We start from the raw sequence: 13,037 nt of genomic DNA on the forward strand, positions 1-13,037 counted from the left end.
CTTGCTCACTCATTGGCATGTTGTTGCCTTGATTAAATGTCCTTAGGGCAAGAAACAGATCTGTCTCCTTCATTGTCTATAGTTCCAAGTCCAACTATGGCAGAGGAGAGGCACTTGGGCTAGGGGATAAAGACTGTTTAGTAAGTAGGGATCTGGTTCACTTCTTTCCTTTTCCTATTTTACAAATGAGGAAACTGAGGCCAGGCAGAAAAAGTGACCCCAAAAGATTAAGAACCATGAAACTTTTTCATTTTGTGTCCATGCAAGAGTGTAAACATCAGGCCTTTTGCTCACTCAAGCAGTTGGAAACATACTCCTAGTCACTTGCACAGTCTCTGCTAACTCTGGACTCAGAGCTAGGTTCAATCCCAGCCCCATTATTCCTTCTTTGCACAATCTTGGACAAGTTATTCAACCTCCCTGAGCCTCAGATTCCTCATCTGTAAGATGTGGACGGAAATATATATCTCACGGGACAGTCGGAACAATTCAATAAGAATGCCATGGAGTAAAGGAGCCTGTGTACTGCAGAAGCTCAGTGAACCTTCATTCCTTAAGTTTTATTCTGATCACATAAACTCCAGACAGAAAAAGGTAGAAACCAATTACGCTTTCAACAAACTCTTTCTATTTGTCACATGCAGCTCAAGTTGGAAAAGTTGTCAGAAATGATGGAAGTACGTAAAATAATCTCTTCCAGCTTTGTCATTAATAGTAAGTGTTATGTAGTGCTAACAAGCTCCTTCCCTGGCAAACAAAGGGCAGTGATACTCACCAGACTCAACTGACTAGAAAAAGACAATGGGAATCTGACATTTTGGAAAGATCTCCAAACACCAGAGCATAAACAGAAAGAGCTTTTTCGTTGCCTCTTCGCAAAGGGTCAGGTATCACAGCAGATGGGAAAGTGGGCAAGAATGACAGACATCCACCCGAGCTTGGGTCTCATTAACCAGCTAATTCATTTAACCAGAATGCCTCATTTCCTGAGAATTCCAGTAAATTGAGATTTTACAGTATGTTAATGTTTACAGGTTGTACTTTTCTTCCCATCAGTGACTACAAAGATGCCCTGTGGTGCAGTCAATGGCACATAGGGCTGAAAATAATCTACCATTAACTGACCCAAGAACTAGTTAGTTCTCCTCTGCGATCTCAGGGTCACCTTTCATCTAATGTATGGTTGGAAAAATGATCTCTGAGGTTCCTAATTTATAATTTTATATATTCTTGCTCTATTTTCAACCCTTTGCCTATGTCCTATATCCTCCATGAAGGCTCAATTTGTCCTTTGCTTGACCTTGAGTAAGCATCTGTAAAATGTGAGATTTGGACCAGATGAACTCTAAAGTTCCCGACATGCTATTGTTTCAAGGGTCTACATTATTATCATTATTATTCATTAGAGGATTAAATTTACAAGGCCTTGATCTCAAGTGTTTGTGGTGAAATAAAATGAAGAAGCTTAGAGGCCTGCTTACACCGTATAGTAGAAAAACCACTGGGATGGTTTTAGCTCTTTTTCAGCTGCTAACCAGCTTTGTTGTCCCAGGCATGTCCCGTCTGTACCTCTCTGGGCTTTCTTCCCTTTTGATCATAAATGTAGGTGCTTGAGAGTTAGTCTTTGTGCCCTTCTAGCTCCCTGTTTCTAAGACTTGCCACTCCACTGTAGAATCATCCCTCCAACCTCAGTGAAGGCTTGTAAAGAAATGCTCTGCAGTGATGAGGAGGAGAAAGTGAAATTCGTGGAGGGAATGCATGTGAAATGAACCCTTTAGGTCTCTCCCAGCTCCAAAGTTGCAGCTTTGCTTCCTCACACTCAAAGCACCTTCCCAAGCAAAATCACAATTTTACCATACCTCTCTGTTCCCTAGATGGGAAGCACAAAAGCTTAAGAACTGGGACAACTCAAAAACCTAAACAAGGGTTTTTTTCTTGTTGTTGTTTTTTTCCTACATTCTTCCTGATTTGGGCTCTTGGACCTGGAATGTTTGGCTTTATTAAAACTGCTGAGCCAGATTTAGTCATTAGAAAAGGTGGTGGACAGAATTTTTTCAATAACTAAAGCTCATGTACCTTCTTCTCTTCTTAGGCTCTCAAGCAGCACTTTAATGGCCACTGTTTGACACACATTTCTAACATGTTGAGACATAGATGGTTGCCAAGACTTACAGAAGACTAGCTATCAAGAATCTGAATAGCAAGTGGGTTATGAGAGGCACTGGCATTAGGAAGAAACGAAGCTGACAGTATGAGATATAAAAGAAAACCTGGCTAGACTCAACACAAAAACACAGATATACAAGGACATTTCTATGTTTTTGTAGATTTAGTAGTCTGTGATATTTTCGTCCTATTTAATAATGAGTTATGGAGAAGAGCTTTCATTTCATTTTAGCATTTGCTTTGTAGGAAAGTAGGGAGGAAATAATCTCTGTCAGGAGAATTGACAACAAACATCAGCCAATTTTTTAAAACAGGTTATTGTTAATGAGATTTGCTTGAGCACAGGAACCCTGATTTGTATTCTGTGTCCCAAGTACCTAGCACAATGCTTGGCACACAGTCAATACTCAATAAACATTTTATGAATGAATGAAAAGAAGGGCTGTTTGAATGGCTGTGTTTTTTAATTTCTAGGAAATTCACTTATGTACCATGTTTCCTAATGAGCCCATGAACAAAAATTTGTATGGGACACCTATCAGCTAAGCAGGCAAGGTCCTCCTTCTCAGAGAATGATGCTGGTTCAACGACAGCTTCTTGTAATAGTAGATGTGAACCATCTTGGTGCCTGGCTTGGAAGCCTGGGAATATGTTAGGACTCTGGCACTGTTTTATGCCTATTTTGAAGAATTGAAGGCTGTAGGAAACTCCATGTCCAGATACTTTTACTTTAAACTGTCACATACAATATAGACCCCCACCAAAGGGCTTTAGAGATGGAATTTCATGCAGGAATGGTGTGCTAAAGAGAACATGCGAGGTGACCACGTTACCCCATTCTCCTAGGCCTTGGGTTCTTAAGTCGAAACTCCTTTTCTCTTGCTGACCAAGATACTCCAATTCAACCCTAAGTCTTGGGCTTCAATGTAACGGGACTAAAGATTCAAAGGCAGAGAGTGGAACAAACTGGGGATTTAAATTTGAGTTAAACTTTAGAAACTCAATCCATTTGTGTTTATTGATGGCCCATATGTGCTCGGCATAATATGTAGAGCTCTTTAATAGAAGGGTGCCAAAGAAATGGAAGACATATTTTTTTTTTTCTTATGGAAAACCATCTAGAGGTGGAGGAAGTACCAGGTTGTAGGAACCACAACTTCTCTCTCTTGGATTCCCTCCAGTCCACATGATTTTTCATACAGGGTTTCATATGCAATACCTGGGTCAGTATATGACCAGACAACCAATGAGAAAGTAGACTATAGTGAGATGTCTGCTTTTTAAAACAGTACTTTTTTTGCACAAAGTTAAATAGCTGTTTTGACTGTGTTAATTTTCTCACCAGTAATTTTGTTTCAGTTATTGCTGCCTAACCAACAGCCCCAAACTACGTTTTTCTCATGATTCTGCAGGTTAGGAATTTGAGCAGGGCTCTTGGCTGGGAGGTTGTTTTGTTCCCTCAGGTCACTTAGTTTCATTCAGCCGATGGTAGGGCTGGAAGAAGTCTTGATTCTCCTCTACGTGGCCTCTCTCTCTCCATGTGGTATCTGACCACTCAGAAGTCTAGCCTATACTTCTTTATAGCCACTGGCTTCCCCAGAAAGCATAAAAGTGGAAGCTTCTGTTCTAAACTTGAAATTGGCACAGTGCCATACATAGTTTACCGTACATAGTTTGTTAGTCAAAGAAAGTCATGAGGCCAGCCCCAGAGAGGGTGAACTAGCCTCTGCTTCTTGATGATAGGAGCACACAGGGAAAGGAAGAATTGATGGCAGTCATCCTTCGGTGCTATCTAGTGCAGATTTGAATAGATTTTGAGACTCTAAGTAACTTGAGTGCCAGGATCAGGGTTTGTTCATCTGTGTATCTCGACCATCATCCATGGTTCTGGTTCAGATGGAACCTATCACGGTTTGACTGATCCAAGTGTGTGTGTGTGTGTATGTGTGTGTGTGTGTGTGTGTGTTTTAAGTGGGAGGGGGGTGGAGAAATGGGGTTCCTACTGGCTGAATAATTAATTCGTGAAGTAAACTGAGATAAAGAACAACTATTTGTGATTTATGACCCTGTGGGGTGAGTGCTACTGGACAGCGTGGATGTTCGAAGGTCTTCAGTCCAGGGAAGGTGACTGGTAGGATCCCGAGACGTCAGGATGTCAGTGAATCTTTCTCTACATCAATTTTGAAGTCAGATTTGAAACTAAAGGAATAATATTGAAAGCTTAATGGCAGCTTTAAATATCTACCTCCCTGTATAAATCTAGAACAATCTTATGCCTTCCAGATAAAAAGGGATACCTCTTGGGAGTAATTTCTGATATGCTTTTGAAATCTTTGCATATAGACCCCCCCGCCCCCCCCACACACACACCTATTGTCAGCAGTCGTACCCTTGGTCAAAAGAGTAAGTGTGGCCTGAAACCAAACCTGTTCCACAAGTTAGCATGGGGCTGCATCTACCTGGAGGGAGGAGGAGGTAATTCCCACAACGATGTCATAAGGGCCTTTTAGCCTAATGGTGGCCCTATGGGCATACACATGCATTTACACACATGTACACACACAGTTTTCTGTCCTTGATTACAGGACGATGCTCCTAGGAGGCAGTGTCAAGACTTCACATCAATAAAATCTTTTTTTCTTGGAAAGAGCTGTTGATTTGGTCACAAGAACAGCTTTCTAGGAGAGAAATTGTGGGTAGTAGAGAAGAGTTATGAACTGTAATCATTCATATTTGTATGTCCATTTACAGGTTTGTAAAGCACTTAAACATATATCATTACATTTAATCCTCACAATTCTATGACATAGATACTGAGCTTTACAGTTGAGAAAAATAGACTTAGAACAAATTATTTGCCTAAATGGACATGGCTGCTATAAGTATCCAGGCTAGAACTTAACCTGAGGCTTTGGACTCCAAATACCACATCATTCCCATATCATGAGTCTGTAGAAAAGACTTAAATGTATTTATTTTCTCTAAATGTCTTTCTTCTTGCAAAAAAGTTGAATAGATTAAGGCATAAATTGAGTAATTTATGTAATTCTATTGCTATTGCTAACTTTAGGGGAAGCCTGTCTTCTTGCTTTTATCTTAAGCTGTTTTCTCTAACACCATCAATATCATCTACAATAAATGAGACAGCTAAGGGGGTGTGAGTTAAGATATTTGAGATAAAAAATGGGATCATAAAGGCAACTTTACTCCTAATCATCTCAAGCCTTGGAATTGTGAGTGTCATTCAGGAGCTGAGAGGTGCCACCTAAGGGCTCAGGATTCTATTGCTCAATAGAACCTTGATAAATCTGCTATCCCAACCTCTCTCATCAGAACTGGAAGCACCTAAATTCTCCAGGACAGACAGCCAAGCTTCATTTTCTTGGAAGATTCTTGGGAACAGATACTGGAAGATCTTAGCTCTGTCATTCACCAACTATGTGACTTTTGGGCAAGTCATGCCCCTCTCTGGGCCTTACTTTTCTGGTCTAAACAATGAAGGTTTTGGTAGATTACTTCTATGATCCTTGTAGGTCTGACAGTTTTTGTTTATAGCCTTCCATTAGTATCCATCCAGTGTCCCTTATTCTGATTTTCAAGAATCTTCTTCCTGTCTGATTCCTCCTTCCATGATTAAGTTTTCTCTATTCTTGCTCTATTTGGGGTCATGGTGAAGTTCTTAGCAACTTCCTCCTTGTCCGTAAGGTTCCTGATCCAGACTATTAGAAAAGTATCCACTCTACTTTGCCTGGCTCAGGCCTTACAATCTGGCTCTGTTTGGCTTGTCCACAGTGTATTTCCCCTTCCTCCTCCCCACGAACTTTCTGTTCCAGTGAAGTCAGAATTCTACCCATCTTTCCCCTCTATATGACTCAGTTCTCTAATATACACCCTGTGATCCCTCACTGACCTCTCAAGTTCACTCCAAAATCACTTCTTATTAGAAGCAATAGCTTGGCCCTACTGATTTCCATTTACTGGATATTCTGGTTATTTTTCTTTACTTTCTTTATTTTTCCAAGTAAATTACAAGCTACTTGACTCAGATATCCTGTGATTCTTTCTTCTGTATCCATCATGCTAAGCACACGTAGTCTGGTGTTACTGATTGGTGAGGATGTCTGAAAGCACCAGCCTATGGGTTAATGCCTTCAGAAAAGCCTGCCTCTCAGGCACCAGAATTAGGAATGAACATTTTGCTGCAGCATCAAGGCATCCCAACAATGACTTCTGGCCTTGCCACACAAGGTTCTCTCAGATCATAGCAGCTAAGAGGATTTTTTATTCCCTTCAGCTGGACAGGGAATTCCAGTGACTAAAAACCATGAGGGGTCACTGTTGGGAAGAGAATAGTTGTGCAGGCTAAGATACACTGCACTAAAGACCCTCCCTGCATAACCCAGATACGTATAGCCACAACGTGAATTCATTTTCTCTGAAGCTATCCCTTATGTGGAGAACGTTTCAATATCTTACTGCCTTCTTCCTTTATTTAACCAAGTAAAATGATGCTTTTATTTACCATTTAACACTTTTAAATTTTCTTGTCTTTTTGCTTACAAATACCCTTTGAGCTACTGAATTGATTTTGGTGAGATTTGTTACACTATGAAAGAGTCTGAAGATGCACCTGGAATTCCATCATGTCTCAGCAAACTCCTAGAAACAAAATGGCCACCACCAACTTCTTTAAAAATGGCACATCTCCGGCAAATTTGAATTTGTGCAATTGTAAATGGGGAATTGCTATTGCATTGTGACCCATTGTATGTTCATGGGTCATATGGACACAAACAGAAAATACACTCCTGCTCTTAGGAAGCATCATCTAAAATGTGATAACTCTTGGGCAGATCTACCAAATGCTAATTGGAATGCATTGCAAATAATTCAGTTAAGTTTGTGAGCATTTTGGAATGACCATGGGTGATACAAGCATATTTTTTTTTTTATCACTAGTGTTTAATAAAAGTCATTTCTGTGTCTGGGCCAAGGGCTTTGGCACATGTTCAGAACAAGTCAAAGGAGTTAATAACCAGTAATAAAGGGAAATGGAGCCAAGGCATATCTAAGCTGCATATCTCTAGGGATCTTGGAAGTGGTAGGAGACATTCCTCAAGACATGCAGGGTGGATGCACCAGCAGCACTACAGTCACTTACTTCAAGCCTAATCCATTCAACCTTTCCCAAGAGAGGAGTCAGGGAGACAGAAGTCCAGGGATGAGCCCATGAAGTCCTGTTTCATTTGCTTAGCTTTATGATTAACTGCAAGATACTGCATTTGATTCATTACCAATAGAAGCCACATTAAAAAAATATCCTAGTTAGGTCAGAGGGAAAATTTTTATAGGATGGACAAGGAGCTGAAGGGAGGACAGCTATGTGTGTGTGTGTCTGTGTGTGTGTGCGTGTGTGTCTATATGCAAAGATTTCAAAAACATCTTGGGAATTACCCCCAAGAGGTATCCTTTTTATCTGGAAGGCATAAGATTGGTTTAGATTTAAGCAGGGAGGTGGATATTAAAAGCTGCCCTTAAGCTCTCTGTATCATCCCTGTAGTTTCAAATTTGACTTCAACATTTCATCTTGATAATAAGGAGATGCTTTAAGTCTCCTGAATTAGTCCTACCAGAAATCTCACCAAAGTTGGGAGAAAACTTTCCTTCAAACTCCAAATGATAGAGTGAGGAGAAAAAGGCAGGAAAAAGGGCAGGGGCTGGTGGGGCCATGGTGTCTACATCTTATTTTTCATATGGAGCAGCTGAGGCCAGAGAAGGCAGGTGAGGCATTTAAGGGCTTAGCAGAGTTAGGTCTACACCTGTGTGTTTTCATATCCAGTCCTGTGCTCTTTCCATGAAGATGTCACTTACCCATTTCTCTAAATGAGCCCTGAACTAAGAAGAATGAAATGCCAAAGTTTCATGTGTATGCATCACCTGTTAGCCTTCTGATGTAGACACATAGGGCTGGATGGGAAACTAGGTTCAGTGTACCTTGCCTACTGTAGGTGATCAGGCTGCTCTGGGCTTCCTTGAGGGCTATGTCCAACACTTCCTGTCACCTCAGGTCTTGCTGGGCTGGTCCCACACCCTATCAGGGCACATTCCTCTCACTGCCTTTGTCTTTTCTTTCTCGCATTCTGTTCACACCCTGCTGGGTCTTCAAGTCCCAGCTGAATTCAATGCAATGCAATGGGATTGAACAAGCATTTATTGAGGACCTCATCAGTACAAAACATTGGGTAGCCAGACACTTGTTGAGGTGTTGAGGGCACTAAGTGAATAAAATACTCTTCATTCAAGGTTCAAGAGGAAGACAGGTCTGTAAACAGTCAAGTCTCACAGCCTGAGGCTGAGAGTAATAAGTAATAAGGATCACTTATTGAGCACCTACTAAGGACCAGGCTCCATCCCAGGTGCTTTATACTTGTTACTGCCAATCCTTACAATAGCTAGGAAAGACAGGTATTAGAGGCAGCCCAGAGTATTTGGGTGAGCTCCAGTTTTGTGTCCAGTCCTGAGGTTCAATTCAACTCTATCCTTTACAAATTATGTGTCTTTGGGGCAACTTTCTTAATTTTTCTGTATCTCTCATTCTCTTATCTGAAAGATGATAACAAAATATTCTTCAAAGGACAGATGTGACGATTAAACAGTAAAAGGCACACAAACGGCCTGGTGTAGGGTAGGTTCTTGACAAATGTGGCCAGAGATCTGGATGACCTGGGAAAAGCAAAATAGTACCCTTAAAGGAAGCCCTCAGTGGAGATCCAGGCAGTCACTATGTCACAGCAGAGGCAGGTGTCAGGTGGGGAGGGTTACAGGCAGGATGCATCATTTGCACTGGGTCTCTAAAGACAGGGGAGATTTCGTGGGGTTAAAGAATGATAACTAGTGGCCGGGCATGGTGGCTCACACCTGTAATCCCAGCACTTTGGGAAGCTGAGGCGGGCGGATCATGAGGTCAGGAAATCGAGATCATCTTGGCCAACATGGTGTAAACCCCGTATCTACTAAAAAATGTAAAAAAAAAAAAAAAAAAAAAAAAAATTAGCTGGGCATGGTGGCGGGTGCCTGGAATCCCAGCTACTCAGGAGGCAGAGGCATGAGAATTGCTTGAACCAGGGAGCCAGAGGTTACAGTGAGCTGAGATCATGCCACTGCACTCCAGCCTGGGTGACAGAGTGAGATTTCATCTCAAAAAACAAAACAAAACAAAACAAAACAAAACAAAACAAAACAAAACACTAGTGATGAGAGTACTCATTGCTGCTGCCCTGGGCAACCTGTCTTTGTGATACTTATCCACATCTCAAGGTATCTGGGTTGGGTTATTCAGACTCAGCACAGGGGCTGGGGCTGGAAGAACTTTCTTGGCATTTCCCTCCTTTATTTGATCCTTTTCTCAAATTGAGTGTAAAGTACAGTTCTTACCAGCTGAGAAAGTGGAGAACCCCCACCCCACATCGCACCAGTGACTAGTGTAGACCACAGCCTGCTGTAGACCACTTATGGGGTCATGATAAGACACTCTGCCCTCTCACCCATGACTTGGATAGATCAATTTTTGGCTGCATGTGTGCCAAGCCATGGCATGCTCTGCATTGGAACTTAGCAGCAATGGGAACCCCAAGCAACCCAGATACTTAAACCAGATGTCCTCAACAAAATGGCCTCTGACTTCTATTGCCCAAGGCAACAGGGTATAGCTGTTTGGTGATATCATTTTCTAATGATCCACATGTTAATAAGAATTGGGAAATCCAATGAGAGCCTGAGTAAAGTGAGCAAGCAAGCGAACAGAAATCTTCACACAACAAATAACGACCACAACAACAAGCACGCTGTACAAAATTCATGAATATTTGTGGTCTAGAATAAATGAATGAACATGAATGGAATTTCCTGAAGAAAGTGCTATTACCAAAACCATCATCTATTTTAGAGGTCGATAGAGGACTAGGCCTGTTTCCCGGGAACTGTCAGTGCAGAATTAAATGTGCTTTGTGGCATTTCCATTCCGGGTAGTGAGTTATGTAGGATTGTTCCCGCCCTGAGCTTGGGGCCATCTCCAGCAGAATGAGAGTCAGGGACTGAGGGATGGTGCCGGGAAGCTGCCGCTCTGAGAATGGCAGGGCTCAAACTCTCCCAGGTCTGCAATGTCAAGGGCGCACCTTCCGGGGTTACCTTCTCGAGTTTATCATGGCAAGCTGGACATTTTCTCACGGGCTTATAGTGTTTATGCTTCTAGGGCTTAGCTGTTTTGGACAGCAAGGCTAAACATAAAAAAATGCCTCCTTTTCACAACACATCATACCCAGAACTTGATGCTGCCAACTTTCCTACAGCACTTACTATTTCTTAAGGTGCTTTAACATGCATGCTCCCATTTGAAATCCCCAGTAACCTCATATGAAGGATGGAGATCTCCACTCATACAATGTGCAAACTAAAGGTCAGAAAGGCACACAACTGCCTTACATTGCTCAAGGGGCAAACAGTCCAGGCAGGATTAGAACATGAGTCTGCTGACTCCCAGTCCAGCACACTTTCCTCCATGGCAAGCTGCCCTCAAATGAGACATAGTTCAAAGAATAACGATGTCTAAGGCCAGTTGCCTCATAGACCTCTGGGAAAATGCCTCTTACCTTCTGGATGGACTTGCCCACATAATCAGCCACACCCCCTCCTGCCTCCCTCAGAATCACTTGGCTGCCTCCCAGAATCACTTGGCTGTTTGGTACAAATGCATTTATGAGGGCCAGCTCCAGAGATTCTGATTCTGTAGGAACTTGCATTTTTGACACACTCACCAAGTGATTCTGACGCACATTAAATCTTGCAACTTGCTGGTTTATGGAATACAATGGATTTTAAAGGTCAGTTGAGCCAGACATAGTCTCATATGTAAATCTGTTTCCTCGAAAGGTAATTTTATTTAAACAAGAAAGAAAAAGAAAAAAATGAAAAAGGAAACAGGGTTACTTTCTGGAGGTCTTTTCCAAAGTTATTGCTTATATCTCAATGTCCTCTCTCTTCTTTCCGGCTTCTCTCAATTTTCCAAGTCTTTTTTGTACCTTTCTTGTGTTACTTTCTCTGGTCCCTGAGCTGTAGCCTGCTTACGGTACTATCCAGTTACTGAGGGTCTCTCTTGTGTAAGACTCTATCCCTAACCCCGTGCACTCTTAGAGAATTATGTATTCTGTATTCCCAGTAGTCTTTAGCACAATGCCAGAGACTGCAAATATGTTTTTGCTGTAATCTTGGAATGAGTCATTCAACCCTGTTGGACTCAGTGCCTAACACAACTCTCCATCAGTAAGGATAATCAAGATGTTGTAGAAGCAAAGCCCATCATCAAATTGGCATTGGGTCCCCAGCAGGTTAAAGCCTCAACTAAGCTCTCAAAAATTCCCTTAAAAAACATGGGTGTACTAAGCATGACAGTTGACAGGTCACTTGATGTAGAACTGGGGTGATGGGAGGTGCAGGTCATGGTTCCAGGACATAGGTAGACCTGTTGGATGGTTATAGACACTACTCTTGCCTGGGCCAGCTGTTAAGATTCTAGAGTATTTCGGAGGACCTGGTGGGAGGAGGGGAGGAGGAAGGCCCACCCATTCCCATTGCTGGGGAAGCACCCAGACACCAAGGCCCTGTTACCTGTGCAGACTTTCTGTCATAATAATAATCATGATCCTAACAGCTTGTATATGCCCTGGGCTTTGCCACTTACTAAGCCTTTCCCTTATCTTTGCACAGCAACCCACAAATTAGATAGATTGTTCTCTCTGGTCTAGAGAGGAAGAAATAGATGTTCCCAGAGGTTAAGGTAATTGCCCTAGGTCACACAGCTAGATGTGTGAGAACCCGTGTTTTCTGATGCTGAAATTTCATGCTCTTTCCAGGAGCATCACGTTGCTTCTTGTCCCATGGGCCACACCTCCTTAGGATGGAAACTCCCAGAAAAACACTTCTCTGTAAAGATCTAACTCATTTTACATGCAAAGTTTATTCCATACATTTTAATCAAAAAGAATAGAAATAAGTGCCACTTTAAATGCATTTAGTCAATCATCCAAAAGGTATTTATTTAGTGCTTAGTACCATGTAAAAGCCCAGTTTCAGGCACTGGGTCAGGGACAGGGGAACATAAGGGTGTGTTGAAGGCATGCCCATGGACTCACAGCCTGCACCACCCATTATCCTACGTCTCCACCAAGTGATCTGCCAACAATCATGTGTAGCACACTTGTATTCCTGAAAGGAATTTTTGAGATTTTAGTTGAGGCTTTATACCTGGTAGGGACTCAATGTCTATTTGACGGTGGGCTCTGCTTCTGCAAAAACCACACCTTGATTCTCCACACTGAAGCAGGGAATAGTGCTAGGTACTGAGTCCAACAGGGTTGAATGATTCATTCCAAGATTATGGCTAAAACATCTTTTTACTCTCTAAGGACATACCAAATATGGTTTCCACCCTTTGTGTACTTCAACCAAGTGGTACATACAAGACATACCCGTTGGCCCAAAGAGCTCTAAGCCTGCCACAGCTGTGATTTCCAGTGTGTGAAAGTAGCAGTAGCTGCCAGCTCCCATCCATGTATGCAAGGGCCTGCTAACACCCAGAGTAGCCTGATACCACTGCCAGGTAGTTGGTGGCACCAGCCTGTTAATTCCTAGTGCAGGAGTCCCATCTGATTCTGGTTTCCTTCAGAGATCTCTGCTTAGTGTAGAGCCCAGAGTGATCTCACAGGCAAAGGGCTTCTAGACCACAGGCTTTTGGGGATGAGCAGATCCCAGAGTAATAGTATGGGTGGAATTTCTCTGAGCCTTTAGCTTAATTTCTTAAAATTATCAGATAGGGC

The sequence above is a fragment of the Mandrillus leucophaeus genome, unplaced genomic scaffold, assembly GCF_000951045.1.
Source record: "Mandrillus leucophaeus isolate KB7577 unplaced genomic scaffold, Mleu.le_1.0 Scaffold189, whole genome shotgun sequence".
NCBI classification, from domain to species: Eukaryota; Metazoa; Chordata; class Mammalia; order Primates; family Cercopithecidae; genus Mandrillus; species Mandrillus leucophaeus.